General features: G+C 37.7%; 1 non-coding gene and 19 pseudogenes across 1 annotated transcript; all 20 read right to left on the minus strand.

Annotated features, from left to right (window-relative positions):
• Positions 1 to 33, minus strand: part of LOC148452138 (5S ribosomal RNA) — a 119-nt pseudogene extending 86 nt beyond the window's left edge.
• Positions 34 to 148: 115 nt separating this feature from the next.
• Positions 149 to 267, minus strand: LOC148452139 (5S ribosomal RNA; annotated as a pseudogene).
• A 116-nt stretch (positions 268 to 383) lies between these two features.
• On the minus strand, positions 384 to 502 carry LOC148452140 (5S ribosomal RNA; annotated as a pseudogene).
• A 116-nt stretch (positions 503 to 618) lies between these two features.
• On the minus strand, positions 619 to 737 carry LOC148452141 (5S ribosomal RNA; annotated as a pseudogene).
• A 115-nt stretch (positions 738 to 852) lies between these two features.
• Positions 853 to 971, minus strand: LOC148452142 (5S ribosomal RNA; annotated as a pseudogene).
• A 115-nt stretch (positions 972 to 1,086) lies between these two features.
• LOC148452143 (5S ribosomal RNA) lies at positions 1,087 to 1,205 on the minus strand (annotated as a pseudogene).
• Positions 1,206 to 1,321: 116 nt separating this feature from the next.
• Positions 1,322 to 1,440, minus strand: LOC148452144 (5S ribosomal RNA; annotated as a pseudogene).
• Positions 1,441 to 1,556: 116 nt separating this feature from the next.
• LOC148452145 (5S ribosomal RNA) lies at positions 1,557 to 1,675 on the minus strand (annotated as a pseudogene).
• Positions 1,676 to 1,791: 116 nt separating this feature from the next.
• LOC148452146 (5S ribosomal RNA) lies at positions 1,792 to 1,910 on the minus strand (annotated as a pseudogene).
• A 351-nt stretch (positions 1,911 to 2,261) lies between these two features.
• On the minus strand, positions 2,262 to 2,380 carry LOC148452147 (5S ribosomal RNA; annotated as a pseudogene).
• A 115-nt stretch (positions 2,381 to 2,495) lies between these two features.
• Positions 2,496 to 2,614, minus strand: LOC148452148 (5S ribosomal RNA; annotated as a pseudogene).
• Positions 2,615 to 2,730: 116 nt separating this feature from the next.
• Positions 2,731 to 2,849, minus strand: LOC148452149 (5S ribosomal RNA). The gene has a single exon (XR_015875025.1). It is a non-coding gene; the product is annotated as a 5S ribosomal RNA (ribosomal RNA).
• Positions 2,850 to 2,964: 115 nt separating this feature from the next.
• On the minus strand, positions 2,965 to 3,083 carry LOC148452150 (5S ribosomal RNA; annotated as a pseudogene).
• A 115-nt stretch (positions 3,084 to 3,198) lies between these two features.
• Positions 3,199 to 3,317, minus strand: LOC148452151 (5S ribosomal RNA; annotated as a pseudogene).
• Positions 3,318 to 3,433: 116 nt separating this feature from the next.
• On the minus strand, positions 3,434 to 3,552 carry LOC148452152 (5S ribosomal RNA; annotated as a pseudogene).
• A 115-nt stretch (positions 3,553 to 3,667) lies between these two features.
• On the minus strand, positions 3,668 to 3,786 carry LOC148452153 (5S ribosomal RNA; annotated as a pseudogene).
• A 115-nt stretch (positions 3,787 to 3,901) lies between these two features.
• On the minus strand, positions 3,902 to 4,020 carry LOC148452154 (5S ribosomal RNA; annotated as a pseudogene).
• Positions 4,021 to 4,136: 116 nt separating this feature from the next.
• LOC148452155 (5S ribosomal RNA) lies at positions 4,137 to 4,255 on the minus strand (annotated as a pseudogene).
• A 116-nt stretch (positions 4,256 to 4,371) lies between these two features.
• LOC148452156 (5S ribosomal RNA) lies at positions 4,372 to 4,490 on the minus strand (annotated as a pseudogene).
• A 351-nt stretch (positions 4,491 to 4,841) lies between these two features.
• Positions 4,842 to 4,960, minus strand: LOC148452157 (5S ribosomal RNA; annotated as a pseudogene).
• Positions 4,961 to 5,000: the final 40 nt, after the last annotated feature.

A 5,000-nucleotide genomic window follows, 5' to 3' on the forward strand; every position in this document is an offset into this window, starting at 1 on the left:
ATTGGGCATGTCCAGTGTGGTTTGGCTGTAGGTGCTCAAAAACATTAACTTTAGACCTCTTTTACTTCTTAACTCAAGTAAATTCAATGATAAGTTGAAAAATTAAATGTAAAATGTAATAGAAAAGAATGTTAAGGCAGTATAAAATTACCTACAGCTCCTTGTATTCCCAGGTGGTCTCCCATCCAAGTACTAACCAGGCCGAACACTGCATAGGTTCCAAGATCAGACAAGATTGGGCATGTCCACTGTGGTTTGGCTGTAGGTGCTCAAAAACATTAACTTTAGACCTCTATTACTTCTTAACTCAAGTAAATTCATTGATAAGTTGAAAAAATGAAATGTAGAATGTAATAGAAAAGAATGTTTTGGCTGTCTAAAATTACCTACAGCACCTGGTATTCCCAGGTGGTCTCCCATCCAAGTACAAACCAGGCCCAACACTGCATAGCTTCCAAGATCAGACGAGATTGGGCATGTCCAGTGTGGTTTGGCTGTAGGTGCTCAAAAGCATTAAATTTAGACCTCTATTACTTCTTAACTCAAGTAAATTCATTGTTAAATTGAAAAAATTAAATGTAAAATGTAATAGAAAAGAATGTTATGGCAGTATAAAATTACATACAGCACCTGGTATTCCCAGGTGGTCTCTCATCCAAGTACTAACCAGGCCCAACACTGCATAGCTTCCAAGATCAGATGAGATTGGGCATGTCCAGTGTGGTTTGGCTGTAGGTGCTCTAAAACATTAACTTTAGACCTCTTTTACTTCTTAACTCAAGTAAATTCAATGATAAGTTGAAAAATTTAATGTAAAATTTAATAGAAAAGAATGTTATGGCAGTATAAAATTACCTACTGCTCCTGGTATTCCCAGATGGTCTCACATCCAAGTACTAACCAGGCCCAACACTGCATAGCTTCCAAGATCAGACGAGATTGCGCATGTCCAGTGTGGTTTGGCTGTAGGTGCTCAAAAACATTAACTTTAGACCTCTTTTACTTCTTAACTCAAGTAAATTCAATGATAAGTTGAAAAATGAAATGTAAAATGTAATAGAAAAGAATGTTATGGCAGTATAAAATTACCTACAGCACCTAGTATTCCCAGGTGGTCTCCCATCCAAGTACTAACCAGGCCCAACACTGCATAGCTTCCAAGATCAGACGAGATTGGGCATGTCTAGTGTGGTTTGGCTGTAGGTGTTCAAAACCATTAACTTTAGACCTCTTTTACTTCTTAACTCAAGTAAATTCATTGATAAGTTGAAAAAATGAAATGTAGAATGTAATAGAAAAGAATGTTTTGGCTGTCTAAAATTACCTACAGCACCTGGTATTCCAAGGTGGTCTCCCATCCAAGTACAAACCAGGCCCAACACTGCATAGCTTCCAAGATCAGATGAGATTGGGCATGTCCAGTGTGGTTTGGCTGTAGGTGCTCAAAAGCATTAAATTTAGACCTCTATTACTTCTTAACTCAAGTAAATTCATTGTTAAGTTGAAAAAATTAAATGTAAAATGTAATAGAAAAGAATGTTCTGGCAGTATAAAATTACCTACAGCTCCTGGTATTCCCAGGTGGTCTCCCATCCAAGTACTTACCAGGCCCAACACTGCATAGCTTCCAAGATCAGACGAGATTGGCCATGTCCACTGTGGTTTGGCTGTAGGTGCTCAAAAGCATTAAATTTAGACCGCTTTTACTTCTTAACACAAGTAAATTCATTGATAAGTTGAAAAAATTAAATGTAAAATGTAATAGAAAAAAATGTTATGGCAGTTTAAAATTACCTACAGCACCTGGGATTCCTAGGTAGTCACCCATCCAAGTACTAACCAGTCCCAACACTGCATAGCTTCCAAGATCAGACGAGATTGGGCATGTCCAGTGTGGTTTGGCTGTAGGTGCTCAAAAACATTAACTTTAGACCTGTATTAATTCTTAACTCAAGTAAATTAATTGATAAGTTGAAAAAATTAAATGTAAAATGTAATAGAAAAGAATGTTATGGGAGTATAAAATTACCTACTGCACCTGGCTTTCCCAGGTGGTCTCCCATCCAAGTACTGATGAGGCCCAACACTGCATAGCTACCAAGATAAGACGAGATTGGACATGTCCAGTGTGGATTGGCTGTAGGTGCTCAAAAATATTAACTTTATACCTCTATTACTTCTTAACTCAAGGAAATTCATTGATAAGTTGAAAAAATTAAATGTAAAATGTAATAGAAAAGAATGTTATGGCAGTATAAAATTACCTACAGCACCTGGTATTCCCAGGTGGTCTCCCATCCAAGTACTAACCAGGCAAAACACTGCATAGCTTCCAAGATCAGACGAGATTGGGCATGACCAGGGTGGTTTGGCTGTAGGTGCTCAAAAACATTAACTTTAGACCTCTTTTACTTCTTAACTCAAGTAAATTCAATGATAAGTTGAAAAATTAAATGTAAAATGTAATAGAAAAGAATGTTAAGGCAGTATAAAATTACCTACAGCTCCTTGTATTCCCAGGTGGTCTCCCATCCAAGTACTAACCAGGCCGAACACTGCATAGCTTCCAAGATCAGACAAGCTTGGGCATGTCCACTGTGGTTTGGCTGTAGGTGCTCAAAAACATTAACTTTAGACCTCTATTACTTCTTAACTCAAGTAAATTCATTGATAAGTTGAAAAAATTAAATGTAAAATGTAATAGAAAAGAATGTTATGGCAGTATAAAATTACCTACAGCACCTGGTATTCCCAGGTGGTCTCCCATCCAAGTACTAACCAGGCCCAACACTGCATAGCTTCCAAGATCAGACGAGATTGGGCATGTCCAGTGTGGTTTGGCTGTAGGTGCTCTAAAACATTAACTTTAGAAATCTTTTACTTCTTAACTCAAGTAAATTCAATGATAAGTTGAAAAATTAAATGTAAAATTTAATAGAAAAGAATGTTATGGCAGTATAAAATTACCTACAGCTCCTGGTATTCCCAGGTGGTCTCCAATCCAAGTACTAACCAGGCCCAACACTGCATAGCTTCCAAGATCAGACGAGATTGGGCATGTCCAGTGTGGTTTGGCTGTAGGTGCTCAAAAACATTAACTTTAGACCTCTTTTACTTCTTAACTCAAGTAAATTCAATGATAAGTTGAAAAATTAAATGTAAAATGTAATAGAAAAGAATGTTATGGCAGTATAAAATTACCTACAGCTCCTGGTATTCCCAGGTGGTCTCCCATCCAAGTACTAACCAGGCCCAACACTGCATAGCTTCCAAGATCAGACGAGATTGGGCATGTTCAGTGTGGTTTGGCTGTAGGTGCTCAAAAACATTAACTTTAGACCTCTATTACTTCTTAACTCAAGTAAATTCATTGATAAGTTGAAAAAATTAAATGTAAAATGTAATAGAAAAGAATGTTATGGCAGTATAAAATTACCTACAGCACCTGGTAATCCCAGGTGGTCTCCCATCCAAGTACTAACCAGGCCCAACACTGCCTAGCTTCCAAGTTCAGACGAGATTGGGCATGTCCAGTGTGGTTTGGCTGTCGGTGCTCAAAAACATTAACTTTAGACCTCTTTTACTTCTTAACTCAAGTAAATTCAATGATAAGTTGAAAAATGAAATGTAAAATGTAATAGAAAAGAATGTTATGGCAGTATAAAATTACCTACAGCACCTAGTATCCCCAGGTGGTCTCCCATCCAAGTACTAACCAGGCTGAACACTGCATAGCTTCCAAGATCAGACGAGATTGGGCATGTCTAGTGTGGTTTGGCTGTAGGTGCTCAAAACCATTAACTTTAGACCTCTTTTACTTCTTAACTCAAGTAAATTCATTGATAAGTTGAAAAATGAAATGTAGAATGTAATAGAAAAGAATGTTTTGGCTGTCTAAAATTACCTACAGCACCTGGTATTCCAAGGTAGTCTCCCATCCAAGTACAAACCAGGCCCAACACTGCATAGCTTCCAAGATCAGACGAGATTGGGCATGTCCAGTGTGGTTTGGCTGTAGGTGCTCAAAAGCATTAAATTTAGACCTCTATTACTTCTTAACTCAAGTAAATTCATTGTTAAGTTGAAAAAATTAAATGTGAAATGTAATAGAAAAGAATGTTCTGGCAGTATAAAATTACCTACAGCTCCTGGTATTCCCAGGTGGTCTCCCATCCAAGTACATACCAGGCCAAACACTGCATAGCTTCCAAGATCAGACGAGATTGGGCATGTCCACTGTGGTTTGGCTGTAGGTGCTCAAAAGCATTAAATTTAGACCTCTTTTACTTCTTAACACAAGTAAATTCATTGATAAGTTGAAAAAATTAAATGTAAAATGTAATAGAAAAGAATGTTATGGCAGTTTAAAATTACCTACAGCACCTGGGATTCCTAGGTAGTCACCCATCCAAGTACTAACCAGTCCCAACACTGCATAGCTTCCAAGATCAGACGAGATTGGGCATGTCCAGTGTGGTTTGGCTGTAGGTGCTCAAAAACATTAACTTTAGACCTGTATTACTTCTTAACTCAAGTAAATTAATTGATAAGTTGAAAAAATTAAATGTAAAATGTAATAGAAAAGAATGTTATGGGAGTATAAAATTACCTACTGCACCTGGTTTTCCCAGGTGGTCTCCCATCCAAGTACTGACGAGGCCCAACACTGCACAGCTACCAAGGTAAGACGAGATTGGGCATGTCCAGTGTGGATTGGCTGTAGGTGCTCAAAAGTATTAACTTTAGACCTCTATTACTTCTTAACTCAAGGAAATTCATTGATAAGTTGAAAAAATTAAATGTAAAATGTAATAGAAAAGAATGTTATGGCAGTATAAAATTACCTACAGCACCTGGTATTCCCAGGTGGTCTCCCATCCAAGTACTAACCAGGCCCAACACTGCATAGCTTCCAAGATCAGACGAGATTGGGCATGTCCAGTGTGTTTTGGCTGTAGGTGCTCAAAAACATTAACTTTAGACCTCATTTACTTCTTAAC

Source organism: Taudactylus pleione, unplaced genomic scaffold (genome assembly GCF_031769625.1).
Source record: "Taudactylus pleione unplaced genomic scaffold, aTauple2 ptg001184l, whole genome shotgun sequence".
NCBI lineage: Eukaryota > Metazoa > Chordata > Amphibia > Anura > Myobatrachidae > Taudactylus > Taudactylus pleione.